The sequence below is a fragment of the Dromiciops gliroides genome, chromosome 2 (genome assembly GCF_019393635.1).
Source record: "Dromiciops gliroides isolate mDroGli1 chromosome 2, mDroGli1.pri, whole genome shotgun sequence".
In the NCBI taxonomy this organism is placed as follows: Eukaryota; Metazoa; Chordata; class Mammalia; order Microbiotheria; family Microbiotheriidae; genus Dromiciops; species Dromiciops gliroides.
This window is the reverse complement of record NC_057862.1, coordinates 185,881,824-185,901,469: the sequence shown is the minus strand read 5'-3', so window position 1 is coordinate 185,901,469 and position 19,646 is coordinate 185,881,824.

Here is a 19,646-nt window from a genome sequence, read left to right as displayed (position 1 = left end):
TGCCCCTGTTGCTCATGGGTAAAAGGAGCTGGAGAAGAAAATGACAAACCACTCCAGTATCTTTGCCAAGAAAACCCCAAACAGAATCACAAAGTGTCAGACATAACTGAAATGACTGAATAACAACATTTTCCGTGATACATTGTCCAGTTTGTCAACCATTCTTAGTACTCTAGAAATGTGCTGACCATTATCCAAAACGATTCAATGTATCTCTTTCAAAGTAATTGAAAATGCTGGTGTCACCAATACTGATTTTGCTTATCAAAATTTAATTTAAAACAGTTAAGTATTTGTGCACGTTTGTTATCTTTGAGAGGTTTTTTGATCTCCCAATATAACAAAATGGATTTTTTAAAATGGTGGGTTTTTAAAATTTTTTTTGAGAACACAGGTTAGATTGATTCTGACTTTACTTCTGTGGAAAATTTAATTCAGTAAGGATTATTCTGTTTGCTCAGTTCACAGTAGGAAATCCTTTCTCCTATAGATTTTATAAAAATTAACTTAAGGGGAAAAGCCTCAAACCATTTTTTTTTACTTCCAAATGAAAATGGTCTTAAAATAATTTTTGAAAGAAAATTTTTTTTGCAAAATTTCTTATTAGATCAGTTTCAGTGGGCTCATCAAGTAGCCAATTATTTTGGGGCTTTGGAAAATGTCAGCCTCAGTCTGCCCATTATCTTGAAAATTATGTAATTGTTGAAATAGAAGTGATAGGCTTCCTTTTCTAATCCCATTGGATATATTCAGAGGTCTGGCCCATTTATCTTGTTCCTAATCTCCTTCATCAGTGATATAAAATCATGTTGGTTTACTTCCGAATCAAACTCAAAACTACTTCCTTTTTTCCCCTTCAAAAAACTTTCCCTCTTTGTCTTTTAATAAATATTCCCTTTCTAAATTCTCTTTTTTTAACTTTTAGAAAAATGAAAAGATTAAAAAGACTGCTCTTGTAATTAAAAGTCATTTTTAAATAACCTCAGATGATTGTTTCTATAAATCAAAACATCTTTATGGTCCCATTTCTAAGGCAAGAAAGACAAGCGACTGAGATCCTGCACACTTTACTATAGTCTACATTAATTACCTTCTATTAAAAAATGACAAAGACCTTTTTGAAAGGGAATCTGGCACTCTTTCCACAGAAATGATGGCAGACACCCTACTCTCTGCTGATTCCTTGACACTTCTAATTACCTGTATTCATTTGAAATCGTTTCCTTTGTAGAGAGTTATTGGCATGATTTTCAGAGAACAAGAGGAAAATGGAAAACATTTTAGCAAGTTAAGAAAAAAAAAATCAACAGTATCATTGTTTGCCTCTTTTGTTGAAACTACCTACACGAGTCACTTGAGGGACATGAAGGTAAATGAAAGGTTATACTTTGCCCTGCACGTTGTTGCTGGTATTTGTAATGTCAATAACGGTAGAAGGTTGTCAGGAAACTGAAGAGATAAAGGTCAATAGCAATGACAAATATATCATTGTATGTGTTTGAATATGCAATATCAGTCCAATCTGGCAGGGGATGGGTGGGTGGTGGTTCACACCCTGGAAATGACAATCAGGTGCTATATGTAATCCATCCATTGTTTTCTTGTCTTCTAGAATGAAATGGGAAGATCCATAAATTGAAGACCCTTCAAAGTAAGTTTTTCAAGGTCCTACAGATATATTTTGTATTTTAAGGCAAGATAAAACAAAAACAAAAATGGCAGACACTTTCCCTGATTGCTCTGTTGGTAAGGATGGCTGGAAATTGAACCCTTTCCCTTTAACGGAAGTAGCAGCAAAAAGGATTCAGTCTTGCACATCACTTCATGGAGGTGGGTACCAGTGGATTTCACTGTTATAAGCTAAATTAAATATTAAACATGCCTTTCATGCTATCTTGGAAAAAATTGAATTGGGCTAATGGTAAAACCTTCTACCAAGCCTTGCCTCCTGTTGATTTTGATATGTTAGAATAAGTAGCCATTTGTATTAAAGAATAAATTATTTACAAATGAAATGCACAATAGCTTATTTAAACCATGTCTCCTATAAGAGCAGACTTGTTAAAATACATGTTTTCTTGGGGCCAAACCATAGAAGCAAGGAATAGTAGAAAAATCACTCAGACCCCTTTAAATAAATTGTGATGAAGAAATAGTGTTAAACTTCAGGAATATGTAAAGTTAAAATAAAAGAATGACAGATCTTTTAGATGAATGTGCTTAAATGAGGTCTGGAGGAACACCTGCAGGATATAAAATCAGTGTGTTTGAAATTTAGGGGTATTATGTTTTATGGATATTGCTTTTTAATTTTTGGACATGTTAGTTCTCCAAGACAAAAAAGAAAAAAAAATAAAACTACCATTTTTGCATTTTCTAGGGCACTTGGGCCTTTATTATCTATTCTTGACCCAATGAATCAACCTTCTCTCCTACATACATGACATGGGAATACAAGAGAGAAAGAGATCTGAAATTGAAGCTTGTACAGGTGTGACCAGAAAAAAGAGCAATAAACCTGAGAGTACTATGAGATGACAGGATAAGAAAAAAAAACTAGAGAAGACAGAGATGGCCTGGGGGAGGAGAAAGGTATGACTGAGGAAATAAAGGAAAGAGAGGAGGAGAGAGACAGATATATAGAGATAGAGATACAGAGACAGAGAGGAGAAGGAAAAGGAGGGAAGAGGAGGAGGAGGTGATGATGAGCAAGAATAATAAAAACAAGAGCAAGAAGAAGAAGAAGAAGAAGAATGGGAGTAAGATAAGAGAGAAGTAAAGATAGAGGAAGAAAAAGAGAAGGCAGGAGAGAAGAAAAAAGAAGGATGGGATGAAAAGAAAGGAAGAAAAGAATGAAGAAAAACATTTGAAGAAGAAAAGAAAATGAAGAAAGGAAGTAAAAAACATATAAACATATGTAAACATGCTTCAGGAAATATGTACTTGTATATATGTCTGTACAGAGCTAGAATGTAAGGAAGACAGACAGGAAGGGAATCAGGAAAGAAGAGAAAAAGCAAAGAATATACAATTACCAAAGTAAAACCACGAAGATAGAGAAATGATAGAATGAGTATGGGATCTGAAAATGAGAAAGTGATAATGTTCTGAAATTGAATTTAAAAACTAGGCCCTAGAATCATGGTAAAGGGACCCTGAACAGAGAGAAAAAATGTCAAGCTAGTATCATTGCAGGATGCAAGGCTGTGTATTTGTTCATTGGAGCTAGCTATGAGCCAGATAACTCATATCACTGCCCCCAAATATATAAGCAAAAGAAGCTAGTTTGAAAAATAAAATCCTTGTTCATATTCCCCTGAACCTAAATGGCCCTCTTTTTGGCCCTTGCAATTTTTAGGGATTATACTTTGTAAAAAATCAATTTTCTAGAGTCATTAGAACTTCAAGACTCCTATCTTTTTTCTACTCTCAAATATTCTTCATATCTCATCAAAGAATTTCTTGCATTTACTTCTAAAGTTGTAATAAGTTCTGTTGAAATGGAAAAAAATCTTGTTTAAATTAAATATTTTTGGGGGAATGATATTTTCTGCTCTTGCCCTGGTTTTCCATTTGTATTTAGTCCAAATTTTGATTACATTTCTGACCTTCAGATTAGCTTCCCATGTAAGTAAATAACCCTGCAAAATTCAGTGTGCCAAATGATAGCTTTGGTACAGCATTGCATTTTGTCGGCTGAAACTAGATCCAAAGAATAGAACATTTACTTTAAGATCTTTCTCTATTTCCCAGAAGGCATTAGTTTCTTCATGTAGGCAAACACCTAAGAAGATCAAGAAATAAATACATTAAGCATGTTTTAATGTCATTATTGGTTTTTTGTTTTGTTTTTGTAATAGCAGCTTGGTGATAGATGCCAGGAGTAGTGGAGTACTAGTTATGCTTTGAGAGAATCTCAGTTGTAATGGCTTATATATGATTGAGGATAAAACTATCCATCCTATTATCTATCTTTTATCTATCTATCATCTATCTATCTATCTATCTATCTATCTATCTATCTATCTATCTATCTATCTATCTATCTATCTATCTATCTATCTATCTATCTGCCATTATTTTTTTTTTGTAATAGCAGCTTGGAGATAGATGCCAGGAGGAGTGGAGTACTAGTTCTTCTTTGATAGAATCTCAATTTTAATGGTTTTTATATGGCTGAAGATAAAACTCTGAAGGATTGATTTGGGGGAGGAGGGCAGAAGATATAATATATCTTGGGGACGAGTCAGTAATAAGAGTGGAAGATTTCAGTTCCCCTCCCTCCCAGTTATAATTATTAATGTTCTTTTCCTCTTCCCTGCAATTATTTTTAATTTTATCTATCTATCCATCCATCTATCTATCTATCTATCTATCTATCTATCTATCTATCTATCTATCTATCTATCTATCTATCTATCTATCTATCATCTATCAATCATCTGTGTATCTATCTATCCATCTATCATCTAGTATTTATTTACCTGTATTCATATTTGTCCCCTCCTTGAGGGTAGGAATTATTTTGGTAATGTGTTTATATCTTTAGAAGCACCTAGAGCATGCTGTGTGACATGAAATATATAGCTCTTAAATACTTGTAGAATTGAACTAAATCGAATGATCATTTTTGTAATCTCTTTATAAAAAATTTCCTAGGCCAGCACAGGTGATAAGTTATAAAACACAATGTCTAAAATTTCACCATTTCACATTGAAAACCAGAAGATACTTTCAAGTCAGTTCCTTCATCGATGATTTCTTTGTAAGAACTAATAAACTTTGCAAATTTTGTTTCTTTTCCTTGCTTGTGCATTCTGGGTTGTAGAGACTAGCTCAAGAGAAACACATCTTGCTTTTATTCTTTCATGCTTTCAAAGACTCGCTAGTGTTCAGTTTAAGCTTCAATAACACATTTATGGGCAAATCCATGGAAGTAAAAAATTCTCCTGTTGCTTTCCCACCTCCACCCCACCCAAACTAAAGGAATTAATTGAAACAATTTCAAAGTGGAATAACCAGCTCTATGAGGTGAAGGTGCTGAGTGAGAACTGTAATTCACAGGTGTTACTCTGGGAGATATTAGATAAAATTTTATTCATATCTACCTTCCCTATCTGTCTATATAAACAGATAATGAATAAGTGTGAGCTTGTGAGAAAAATAACATCTCAGGCTTTTTGAGGGGTAAGAAGAGAATGAAAGCCAAATGCTTCAGCTCTTGAGAAGGTAAATTAGGCTTACTTATTTACACACACACACACACACACACACACACACACACACACAAACAGGAATACAGGAACCTCTTTTTCTTTGGGAAGGGATTATTTATCTTTTTTCCTCTTTTTTAAAAAATCCTTTAATATGCCATTAATCTTTCTCTGGGGCAACAAAGTTGCACAATGGATAGAGTATCAGGCTTGGAATAAGGAAGACTCATCTTTATGAATTCAAATCCAGCCTTAGACACATTCTAGCTGTGTGACTCTGGGCAAGTCACTTAACCCTGTTTACTTCAGTTCTTCATCTGTGAAAAAGAGCTAGAGAAAGAAATGGCAAACCACTCCAGTATCTTTGCCAAAAAAACCCCAAAACAACCCAAATGGGGTCATGAAGGGTCAGACACAACTAAACAAAAAAAAAAACCCTTTCTCTGACTTCCTATTTTTCTCAAAAATCACCTAGTCTTATATGGTTCAATAGATTAATAAGGCACTCTTACAATCACCTTTTGCTCCTCAAATAGTGTACTTAAGGATGTTCAAAAGATGTGGAGCATGATTTTTTTTTCTATTCTAGTGCTACTAGGAAATCTGGTAATCTGAAAAAAATATTGCCAAGGATTTGAAAAATGTTCATGAGATTGTGATCTAAAATTAAATATGTAAGGCAAAAAATGAAGTAAGAATGACTAGTTTCAACAAGGGGTAGATGAAGAATAGAAGGAAGCATAATAGGAAGGCATGAAGGCAGTTAACTCATGTAGGGGGGAAAAAACCCAAAAATCATAAATACAAGATAGGAAAGGTCTGGCCAGGCATAAATATGACAGAAAAAGATAGAAGGGGTCACAGTGGATCACAAGCTAATTATGAGTTCGAAATATAGCACTGGTGTTTTAAAACAAACAACATTGACATGTATTAACTGGAGAATGTATGAAACAGAACTTAATCATCCCATTGCCTTTAACACTGGTAAATTCTTCATTAGTACATTATGTCCCATTTAGGACCCTACACATTAAGCCAAAATGTGAAAAACTTGGAGTGATTCCAGAGAAAAACAGCAAAATGATTAAAGACTTGGGAAAGAACTGCAATGAGGAAAGGGTAAAGGAACTGGTCTTGTTTAGTCTGGAGAAGAAAAGATTTTGAGGGAGTTAATAGCAATCTTTGAGAACATGAAGGAATACAGGACGTTTGCAGGTGGTGGTGGTGAACAGCTGGTCTCTGTTTCCACTAAGGATAGGACAAGGCAGAGGGTCTTAAACTGCAGCCAGTGGGATTTAAGTTAGACATTAGGAAGAGTTTCTTGATATAACAATTGTGAAGTAGGTTTCTCTGAACTCTAAATGTACTAATTTTTTTAAAAGAGAGACTTTTGTGACCAGTTGGCCAAGATCATGGGAGTAAAAAATTGGTGGTTGAGCTGTGAGGAACAGTTTTTGGACTCTTAAAAGAAGAGAGAAAAGAGGATGAAAAAAAGAGTTATAATCTTGCAGATTAAAAACACCATGGCTAAAAGAAATATTGAAGTCTGAAATGGGTCAAAGCGTTAGGAAAACTGGCCAGAAGAGAAAACATTACAGAAGAGAGAAAAACACACAAAGGAAGGGAAAACAAAGAAACAATGTATGGCATGTAGAAGAAATGAACATATATGTATAAAAATTTTGTTGATCTGATATTGGAAAAGGAATATAAATCCTCACAATTTTTTAACATATCTTATATTGTAATAAAAAGTCCTATGTGATAGGCTTCTAAGGATTTTTAAAAAAATAGACAAAGCTATGGCTTAGTAATACTTTTGACAAAAATAATGAGTACGGAAAGTACATGGCTTTAAAAAGACATTTAAATTTTCATTATTCTTTGAACTTAAATGTAACAGACTGATTAGTTATTAGGCCATATCAAAATAATTTTCCAGATCACAAAGACAAAAGGAGGGAAGGAAAGAAGGGAGGGAGGGGAGGAAGATGGAAAAAAGGAAGGAAAGCAGGAAGGAAGAGAAGGTTGGAGTGAGAAAGGGAAGAAGGGAGGTAGAAAGAGTTGGAGCGAGGGAGAAAAGAAGGGACAAAAAAAGGAAAGAAAGGAAGGAACAAAAGGAAAAAGGGAAGAGGGAAGGAAAGAAAAATGGAAAAAGGGAAGGAGGAAGGAAAGAAGGTAGAGAAGGACACTGGTTAATAACATAATAATTGTTAGGTATACCATAAAGCAGGTGAGGGTAAACATTTTCAAACACAGAGGTACTAATTGGACTTCTGAAGTGGGTTGGGCATTGGGCAGAACATCACAAGGAACATGGACTAGGTTCTTCAAAGAAGTTATATTTTAAGGCCTGGACAATCTGGTCAAATTGCTCAGTTATTAGAATTTAAATGATACTTAAAATGACTCAGCTTTGTGATATTGGAGTATGAATGCCCTTTTCAGAGAACTGTTGAGTGATATCCTTAAGGTCTATGAATTCACTTTTCAGCAGTCACAAACATTCAAATTCCAAGTTCATGAGTTAGTTGCCCTCAGACTATGAATGTATTTTATTTTATTTTATTTATTTATTTTTTTTTTAGTGAGGCAATTGGGGCTAAGTGACTTGCCCAGGGTCACACAGCTAGTAAGTGTTAAGTGTCTGAGGTCGGATTTGAACTCAGGTACTCCTGATTCCAGGGCCGGTGCTCTATCCACTGCACCACCTAGCTGCCCCCTCTCAGATGATGAATGTAACTCAGTTCAACAATCAGAGTAGTGCTTAGGGATAACTAATAAAATGGGATACCCTTAGTCAGCATATGTGTTCTTCGATTGGCCTATCCATAGTACCGTCAGTATAATAAATTTTATTCCCTGTTATACTTATTCCATCTCTATAGAAGTGGAATTCCCCCCTCTCATTTTTTTTTTGCCCTTGTTGCCTAAGGATTTCATATCTCACTGCCATATTCTGCTATGGATAAGCCCTTTTTAATGTGCTTTTCCATGCATTCCCCCCCAATCTTTCAAACTTCTCTGTAATAGCAAGAGCAGAAAATAGAATAGTCCATATTTGAATTTATTTTGCCAGGATGATATAATTATGTATATTTTATAACACATTCTGGGTACACAGATCCCATCTACCTAAAAATAGGCCCCCACAAATATTTTTGCTGCTTTTTAAAAATATAGTTGCAAACACTTCACTTGTAAAATGATTTTAGTTTGGAAATACATCTTGGTCCCCTCTTCTCCTCCCCCCCCCTTTTTTTTTTTGACAAAGAAAAGCCTTTTGTTCTTGTTTCTTTGGCATTGCCTCATTTTGTGACTTTCTGCTGTCCCCTAGTGGTATGTTAATCTTCAGGCCTACTGTGCTATTGCCACTATAACCAATCTTCTGCAATTCCATGCTTCCTTGTGGCTCTCATTAACAAACATTTAAAATACTATTAAACAATCCACGAACTGCCTTGTGGAAGCAATAACCCTGTTCTTTAGCCCAAACGTGGGTTTTTTTTTCTTCCCCATTTATGTATTTTTCACCAAGTAAACACACCCAGGGACCGAGTGCTATCTAGCTATATTGTATTACTTTGCTACAATAAACATTTCAGGTTTTCACAACCTGAACAGAAAACTGATGAAAGCAAAATGTTATCAGTTTTGACTAGTCTATACATAACGTACAGTAGCTAAAAGGTAATTTGTGGCAGGTCAGACTAGTCTTGTCAATAGGTTTATAAACATGAATTCAGCTATTGCCTCTGCTTTCCCTTTTAACTGCTGGTTGATTTTCCAGCTATTGTTATCCTATTTTCTCCTTCTGTGTTGGCATTTTTATATAAAATATTTAAAAAGGCATGTTGGTACCATGATATGTATTTGATATGTGAGGTTGTTCAAGGTAAGGGATGGACTTTCATTTACCCTGCTTTGGGAAGACTCATCCATGTTTTCTATTTTCTAGCTGTATAACTTTATCCACGAATGTCTATTTTTTTTTCATTTAAAAAGGATAGGATATTTAATTTATATATTATGTTTCACTGTAAGGTTCCACCTAATTGTAGAAGCTGTTGGTTTTGTCATGATGAGTTTTGGAGTTAGGTGTTTCTGATCAGAATTCACCAAATAAAAATGGAATGAAGCTACAAATTAAGAATGCTGGAGGGAATTTTGTATTCTGAAGTTTCCTTTTTAATAGATATGTACTTGATATGTATGTATATATGTGTTATATATGTAATATATGATATGTATATATTTATTTAATTTTTACAATACAATTGAGGGTAGTTTCCACTCACTACCAAATTTTAAGCAAAACAAGGTCAAAATGAGAACTTTCATCTTTGTTGATATTAGGTTTTAAAATTGAAATGATCTGTAAGAAAAGAAAATTTAAAGTCAGATGACATCTGGTCTACTAGCCACACATTATAGAAATCTGAATGAGTTTGTATGTAATTAATGATTTTCTGAAACAATTTGGTTGCCACTTAGGGTCTCTAACAATTTTTATATGATTATCATTAATTAATTTTTTTTTTTAGCTTTCAGAACTGACTAGGTGAGGGTGAGGGCGTAATCCCTTAGTCTCCTATTTCTTGGAAGGATTCAGGACATACTATCCCTACTATTGTTGAACAAAAAGAAATAATCTATAAGGTCATTGAAACTGAAAATATTTGTGTTGTTCAAGACATAAAGTGGTACAGATTTTGAACCTTCTCTGTTCAGAAAGGTCAGATTGCTGCCCAATTTAGTCATTTGGTCTGTTTATACATGCCTGCTGTTGGGATAAAATATCTAAAAACAAAGCCTTAGATTGCAATCAATCTTGGCTCATGTTCACGGACATGCAACCAATCCCAGAAATACTATTGAATATCATGTGAAAACGGAAAAGGAAGACTTTAAACCACCCAAACTTTTTCTCTTCAGAGAAATGAAGATAAACTACTCTTGCCCCCCTCCCCAGCCCAACTTAACAAATAAGAGACCACCCAACCCTGTGAAAGGCCTCACATTCTCCACTCCCTCTTCCTCATTGAAATACAAATCCTGTCCTTATCTAAAATACTATTGTAATTAAACATCATAATCCAAATGAAATATTTTCACCCAAAATTCTGTTCTTTTCTTTTTTTTTTTCCTGTTCAGACTTTGGATACTCTAAAAATGTTGTTTTAGTGCTTTTAAAAAACCCTCATGGTGTGTTGGATAATAAATATTGTTTTTCTGTTATTGGAAATGTCACATTTGACATGTTAATAGAAATGAGAATTTCCTTCAAAAATTCCAGTTAATTCCATTCTCATAAAAATAGAACCATTTCCAAGTCTTGGGTTCCATGAATAGATGACAAGAGAGAAAAGGGAGTTGGCCATTTTTTTTTTTAACTACTTCATGGCTTCATGTTCTGGTGGAACTAAGTTTTTATTCTAAAAGAGATACCATCTTAGTAAATCTCCTGTGAAATAATGCAGCATTATCACTGGCCTGGCCGTCCCCACAGAATTAGATGTCTCCCCCACCTCACCCCAAAACAACTAATAAAGCTAAACAGTCACACTTTTTACAACTCTGGAGACTATCTAAACAAAATGAACAGATTTATGGGGTTATTTTTAGTATGTGTCACATGTATTACAGTTTACATTTGCTTTTGAACCTTACTTGACATTCTCAGTAGAAAAATATAGGCAGAACACTCATTACAACTGCTTAATCAAGTACAGTCTCAGTAGAGCATTTACCCCAAAGCCAAAAGTAGAAGTGTACTTCAAAAATCTCCTTCAGTCAGTCATAGACTTAACTGCTTCATATCATCCCACTTCATTTTTTGCTGTCTAAATAATGGCACCACACCCTTTCCCCAACTAATTTTTGATTTATTGCTTCTGTTTATAAAAATAATTCTACATTACTACAGACTCATTGCTTCTAACAATAGCTCAAAGTAAAATGAGCATGGTTGGAGTACAGAAGATTTCATATAGCAACAGGTAAAAGCTGACAAGCCTAAATGACTGTTATTTCTTCATAACAATTATATGCTCAAGTTAAAATGAAAATTAACTTGCTGGAGAAATAGTGTTTAATGCTGTACTTCTATGCACACCTTTATTCTCTGTATAAAAATGCATGGTAAACCCTAGGTTAGGCTAGGCAATGTGTCAGTGAAAGATTTATGGAAAACATCACCCAATATTTCAAAATGTAGATGAGAGGACTGAATGTTTGTATTTCATCTAAACATAATCTCTCCCTACAGTTTGGTCTTGGTGTGGAGATGGGCCCAGCCAGGCCTGCAGTCCTGAATCAGACGAAATTTTCACTAGCATCACTATATAAGGAGTGAAGGATTCATCCCCTTTTGTTTATTCTGGGAGAATATTTTATCAAGGGGAAAACATTAGAAAGATAAAACTGAATTCATCCAGTCTCTTTGCTTTTGTATGTCTTCTCTCTCAGTCTCTCTCTCTTGCTCTCTTATATAAAGGGGAGTCCTTTGATAAGGTTAGGCTGGAAAGGAAACTTGAACTGACATGCTATTCAGTGCCTTGTGGGACTTTTATATTAATCGTGTTCATGTAAAACTCCCTAGTAAGGAAATGCTTTAGTAGTAGACATCATTCAGCTAGCCATTTAAATAGCACCTAAATTCAAAGGTAAGAAGGCAGACAGGAATTTTACACCAACCATTCTGATAAGATTATGTTTTAGAAGTAAAAACATTTCTACCAATGACTGTGGGGTGGGAATGTACAATTAAATACTGTTAGGCAAATATGCAAGCTTCTTTATTTGTACAAAATAATTCCTTAAAATAAAAAAAAAAGATTTTCCACCAGGTATAACAGTTGGGGGTTATTAAAAGCCAATGGGCAACATTTAAACCCTGAAAGAAAGCATTTTTATAAAAGTGTCGCTTGATAGATTGCTTTCTATGGACAAGAATGCAATTGAAAGGCTAAAATGACATAGTTGGACTAATGGGGCGATATTACTCCTACCTGCTGTGAAAATGGAAATTAAACCATTTTGGATGGGTTCAAATGGCCTGGTTACAGATGAAACATTTAGAATGGGAAGTGTTTTGTGGCCTGATTAGTATTATTAGCTAGGTAAGGGTGTTAAATGGCTACTGGAGTTATAATGCAAACTCTTTCAGGCAAAGGGGTTTTTGAGGGAAGATTTAGAGAAAGGCTCATTTAAAATGTGTAACTTTCATTTCAATCTAACTAGTATCTATTAAGTACTCTCCTAGGCCCTGGGGATACGAACACAAAAATATGAATCACTTCCTGCCCTTAAGCAGCTTTTAGCCAATCCATTGTTTAAGCCTTGTGTAAGGAAGAACAATTGCATTTCTTTCAAATGATTTTTGTATTGATATCTTTTATTCTTTTATCACTTCATTTCCCAAATATATCACTTCCCACTTTATCAGCAACTACGTTAGAGAAAACATTCTAAATGTTCCAAAATGGAATGGTTTGCTTTGAGAGGTAGTAGGTTCCATTTTATTAGAGTTCTAATAAGCCAAGACTGGATGATCCCTTGCTGGGTGTGTTACAGTGGGAGTTCCTTAGGTGTAATGGTTGGATTAGATGGATTGCTGAGGCCCCTTCCAACTCTCAAATTCTCTGATTCCTTATGATCAACCAAGTCTGACAAGGAGTGAGATACAGATTTTTCATCTCTTATTTGGAACCAAACTTTGACATGATAATGTTATATTCTTTGCATATATCCTTTTCCTGGCTTTTCTTACATGGCATCACTTTCTACAACTTTATGGTTTTAAAAAAATTATTCTTATTCTTACTAGCCATCATTTCCTATTGTATAGTAATAGTATATGACATTTATGTGACACAGTTTCTTTAACCATTTCCCAATCTATAAGCAACTACTTCTAGCTCTTTGCTACTACAGAAAGTTGCTAAAAAGTATTTTGATATATAGAAAACATTTTTTCTATTTTTGACCTACTTGTGTTATATAGTATCTCTGGATTGAAGGGGCCATTAACACTTCAGTCATTTTCTTCACATAATTCTAAGTTACTTTCAAGAATGGTTGGAAGAATTCACAACTTCACCAATAATGTATCAGTATGCTTGTTCTTCCAAACACTGCACAATATGGATTATTTCCAGATTTATAGACTTTTGATGACGTGAAACTAAACCTTAGAGGCATTTGCATTTCTCTAATTAAAAGTCATTTGGACCAACCCTTCATGTGGTTGTTAATAGTCTACAATTTTTTATCTTTCTTAGACCTTTTTAGAACAATTGCATTTCAATAAGTTTGCTATATAGTGATGGTGGTATTAACTACCAATCAGTCTAGGTTAAATGAATCCTCACTTGGACTTCTAGCCTACAGAAGTCTAGCATTGGTTTGGACCAGGCATTTTTAATCTTGGGCAATTTTTAGATATTAATTAAAATCAAATACCTTTCAAATATAACACTGTACTCATTTCTGATCTACACAATACAAATAATTTATGGCTAAACTCATGCTAGGCAGAGGGATAATATGAGCTGGGTGGAAATCCTTGAAGCCCCTTAAATTCTATGATGCTCTATAATGGGTATATAGGGCAAAGTTGGTATAACCAAAGCTTAATGTACCTGTTTGAAAGTGAGCTGCTTTTAATTTTAAAGCATTCTTTAAATGAAAGTGAAAGGAAACCTTTCAATCCTTAAAATATATTTTTGTTTATTTGTTTTGATTTTTGGTACCATAGACCGTTAAATAACCACAAAGATAAACCAAGTTGCAGGATAAATATAGTGCAAGCTGGAACAGATGAGACATTTTTCAAAATTAAACAATGATGACAAGCAGTTGTAAGGCATTCCGACATTTTTTTTTAAATTGAGTTTTTTGTTTTTGTTTTTGAAAATGTAAAATGTATACTCACAGCTACTAAAGCCGTCAGGCCTCATTTCCAAACTCATCTTTTTACCTACAGGCCCACAAACTGTTTTATACTCTGAGTAATCTTTATCTTCCATTTTGAATTGAAAGTTCCTTTGAATTTTACATCACCTTTTTTTTTTCTTCCTGGTGTATTTGTTCATAAAACATTCACAAATCTGTCATACCACCCAGTGGTAGTCATTTATGTGAACTACAGGATAAAAAATGAAAATATGACTCTTCTCTTTATCTCATCATTGAAATGGAGGTGAATATAATTCGATTATGGAGGTCTGGAAGGATTCTGGCTTAGCTTTAAGCTTTCTAAAAGACAGTCTGAAGAAATAGTTGCCAGATTATTTTTTTAAAGTAGCTATTGAAGTTTTTCTTTAATACCACAATACTATAGGTATTTAGCTATGGGTTATTCTCACAGAGAAGGTGGCCTCTAAAATGGTAGACCTTAGACCTAGTCTAGGTGTCGTCTAGGAAGAGTTAAAAAGACACTCGGCCTACCCAAGTTAGATCTGTGAAAATTATGATAAAGAAACTGTGCATAAATTTAGAATTTAGTAGAACAAATTGTACTTTGAGATGACACAGTGACTAACTTTGTAGTATCAGTCTCTTTTTTGCTTATTTGGAGAAAGTGGTTGTGATTCAGCTTCCTCATTTTCTGTGTGATAACTTGTTTCTGAAGATATTTTCCAGAGCTTTCACTTTGATACTTAGGTCAGAGACAAAGGAAATTGACCAAGGAGTGGCTTCATCTGGTCAAGGTGGCTAATAAAAATCCATCATTTAGAGGCACTGCTTTCTTTTCCCATGGTACTATGTATGACAACATGTAAACAATGGGCATTTTAAAAACCGGTATGGCTTCCCAAAATATCTTTTGCAGGGCAAACAGAAAGTGTTTCAATCATTTTATCAGGTGGTTCACACTTATCTGGGTCTCTTTTTAATTAAACACCCACCACAAATAAGCAAATGATGAAAGCTGCTAGAGAAACAGTGGATCTAAATCATGACAGTAGCTCATTTATCTTTGTCCTAACAAGACAATAGGAAATGACACTAAGCCCCGTTGTTTTCTATGCATTACGATTTCCCTCTTAAACAAATGCAATTGAGGCAGTCTGTTTTCCAACATGCCCAGCAAACACTGCCAGTGGCCAGTGTTTTGTCTTGTCTTCATCCAAAGGAGGATTAATGTTGGTGATGGTGCAAACAAAATGTATGTCTAGGGTCAAAGGGCAGGCTGCCTTTTGGGATCTGCATTACATTAATGTCATTTTTGGGTTCCTGACGTTAATCAAAACCAACACCATAAAGTGTCACTTAGCTAATTTGTGTATTATTGTCAATGTTACCATTAATTATGCGTTTGTGAGGAAAAAGAGGATTAATGAGATGTCACAGGTAATTTACAATGATCAGGCTCCCCAGGACATTAAGAAAACACTAGCTGTGTAAGATTACCATGCAATCATAATAGTATACAAACAAAGTCTTTGTGGAGATACCATATTTAGATTGTCCATCATTATCAATATTCCATTTTACTTCTTGAGCACATTGCTATTGCACTGTGAGATACAGCACCTTCTAAGTATTTGCTCTTATGCCCTAGATCCACATACTCAAAACTTTCAGTATGTCTATGTGAATTGTGAAACCTGAGGGAATTCTTGTTGAGATGCCTTTGATGTTTATTCCTAGGAGCCCTTATTTCTACTGAAAGGTTACTATAGAAAGTCATTGCTCACAAAGATCTATTAAAACAAACAGAATCAGGTGACAACAGGTAGCATCATTGACATAAATTTTAGGTGACTTGACTTGATGACATTAATCTATTGCCTTTTGTACCAATCTGTCAAACTGACAAGCCCAGAAATGTATTTGATTAGCCCAATTCTATATCAGAACCCAAGTACATAGGACATATAGTCGCTGAGAGATTGCAAGGCTTAATAGACTGATACTTATTGTCAGGAAGACCCGAGTTCAAGTCCTACTTCTGATATACCCTCTGGCTGGGTGACCTCAGGCAAAGCACTTATTCTCAGCTCTCTAGGGCAAGGATGTCAAACTCAAATAGAAATGGGGAACACTAATATATAAAAGGATTCCTAAGGGGCCACCTATTGACTTAGAAAATCACATATTAACATTATATATGGAGGCAGCTAGGTGGCACAGTAGATAAAGCACTGGTCCTGGATTCAGGAGGACCTGAGTTCAAATCCAGACTCAGACACTTGATACTTACTAGCTGTGTGACCCTGGGCAAGTCACTTAACCCCAATTGCCTCCAAAAACAAAAACATTATATATGATCTATTATATCTTTATTTATTTTGATAACTATTTCCCAATAACATGACCTTTTCTTCTTCTTCTTCTTCTTCTTCTTCTTCTTCTTCTTCTTCTTCTTCATCTTCTTTTTTGTGGGTCAATGGGGGTTAAGTGACTTGCCCAGAGGTCACACAGCTAATGTCAAGTGTCTGATTCTAGATTACACCCCCCCAATAACATTTTAATCTGCTTCCAGCACCCAGAAATATTGAGACCTGGGTTTGACATCTGCTCTAGGCAGCTCTCTAAGGCTTTAACCTGCAGACAGGGTGCCAACTTGCTTTGGTGAAGGAAGTTTCCTCATGTAAGAATTCCCTCTAACAATGAAATTACAGATTCAGTCCCTTTCCCTATCAAGATTTTGGGATACTTTCAGGAATCTTGAACTTGACCTATTATATATTATAATATTTGGATTAGTAAAGAATAGCAAGGGGGAAGCTAGGTGGAACAGTGGATAGAGTGCCTTACTAACTGTGACCCTGGGCAAATCACTTAATTATGTTTGCCTCAGTTTCCTTATCTGTAAAATTAGCTGGAGAAGGAAATGGCAAACTTCTCCACCACCCCACTTAAGGGGTCTCAAAGACTTGTACATGACTGAAATGACCAAACAACAACAAAGAATAGCTAAGTGGTAATTGCTATGCCCCCCTCCCTATCCTACAGAACCATTTTACTATAAAGTAGCTATCAGTGATTCACAGGTGGAGAGGTAGGTCGTGACATCGAAAGAATACAACCTGAGAAGTAAAGACATCCAAGGTTCTAGGCTTGACTCTACCATTAACCATGTGAACTATCAAATCATTTAAACTCTCTGGACTGTAGCTGCTATGCTTGTGAAATAAGATGGCAGAGAAGCCCAACCAAAGACAAACCATGTTTAGAGGAAAGAACATTAAGTCAGAAGGCCTGAAGTCTAGGCTCTGTCTCTATTAGATACTAGTTTGCTGAACTTTAGCCAGTCATTTAAACTATAGAGACCTCAATTTCCACTTCTGTAAGATGAGCTGAGTGTATTGTGAAATCTAAGTTTCCTTCAAGCTGCAAACTGGTGATTCTTTGGCAAATCAGTTTTGGCAAATTGATCTTTGACAAATCACTTGCCATCTATGAACCTCAATATTCATGTATAAAATGAAGGGTCTGGACTCAGTGATCAGTGATGCCCCACCTTTCGATGTTGGATCCATTATGAGCTGGGAAGTTATTGTAAGAGGTCCTGGAATTCATATATATACCAGACACCGTGATTTTAAATCTTTCTTTAGCTCCAGCAAAATATGCAGCATGACTCTGTAAGATAAATAAACAAATATCTTATCTAGACTGAATAAATAATGTACCACAATATAGGTCTTAGTATTTTTTAAATGTATGTAGATGCTATTGCAATCAATAAAATATTTTATAATAATAAATAATAATAAATTAATAAATGGTTATAAAATAATTTAGCAATATTACTCAGTTCATAGAAGCTTTTTATTTTGATGCATTTTCCCAATTCATAAGTATTAATAGTCACGTGGGCATTTACAAAATCTTTTGACACTGAAAAAGGGCCATCAGAGTTGAAAAGGTTGGGACTGCTGGATTAGGTGAGTTCTAAGGTCCTTTTTAGCTCTGACAGTCTGTGATCTCATATAATCTTTTTTATTGTTATGATCTCTAGTTCTAAAATTAGCTCTTGAGAAAACTCTCCCCTGAACATCAGTTCTAAGATCTAATAATGATAACTGATATTTGTGAAAGAGGAGAGGATAACAAAATGTTGGGAAAAATCACATTTGTGATTACTGCCTCCCCTACCATTCCCCTAAAAGTATTTTCAGTGTGATGAAGGTAATGGACAATTGAAGATATATTCTCTACAGATGATCTATTTTGTCTAGTTTTTCTCTTGTGAATTATATGGTATGATTATACCAAGCTTCAGAGCACTGCAGAATGACCTGAATAAAATTTCTAATCATGTGAGTTTGGCTTAACTCTCCAATGGGGGAAAATGCTGATTTTTTAAAAAGTAGGTTAAAGAACGCCTATTGTCCAGACTATGAGATGAATTGGGTTGGACAACCCTTAGAAGTGGTCTATTAGTCACATATAGAGTGGACAATGTGGATGCATAATAAGTTGGATCCAGAATTAAATTCAAACCAAGTCAAATCAAGCCAACAAGTATTTCTTAAACACCTACTATGTGCCAGGCATTTTGCTAAAGGAAACAAAGAAAAGCAAAAGTAGTCCCTGCCCTCAAGGAGTTTATAATTTAATGAAATTGAATAGAAGGAATGAAGTGTTTTAGAATGTGCTTGGGAATTTGTTCAAGTGTTTTCAATGATGCCAAGATTCTTTCAGAAACAACCAATCATTTTTTACTAACATTATTCTATTGGGGATGTAACATGGATTGAGAATCATGAAATGTTATTTTCTCCAAAAAATTGTAGGTCTTTGAAAGGGCCATGAAGAGATAAACTAATAGAAATGTAATGCAATTCTGCAGATGAAGAAATGCACACAAGAAGCAGTATAAAAAATGTTATCAAAGATATATGTGACTAGAAAAGCAAGTGATGGGATAGCCCATGTGGTCCATTAGTATCCACATAATTTATCAAGAGATCTAGGGGAAAGCTCCCAGTATGTTGGGCATTCCCACTGTAGTAGATCTATAGTAGCCCATCCTTAAGAGTCACACATGATGAGGTAGCATGGATGAAGGCCCATACTGACATCATGCAATCCAAAGATGCATGAGTCCTCATATTTCTATAGTGAGGCAAGTTAAGAAAGCTTTTCAACAGTCTTATGGTAGGTAGTTGCAAATATTAGAATCCCATTTCATAAATGAGGAAACTGAAATTAAGGAGAGTCTTGGGTTCAATTCTTAGCTCATATATTTATTCATTGTATACAATATGATACAATACAATAAATACAACATGTCACAGCATAGCCCAGCACAACACAACACAACACAACACAATACAATACAATGATACAATATTCATTATATACAATGAGTAAATGTATGATTCAGAAATTGAACCTGACTCTCTTTACTCCAGGTCTGATGCTCTTTCCATGATACTATATTGCCATTATATTAAAGTAATGAAATATTTT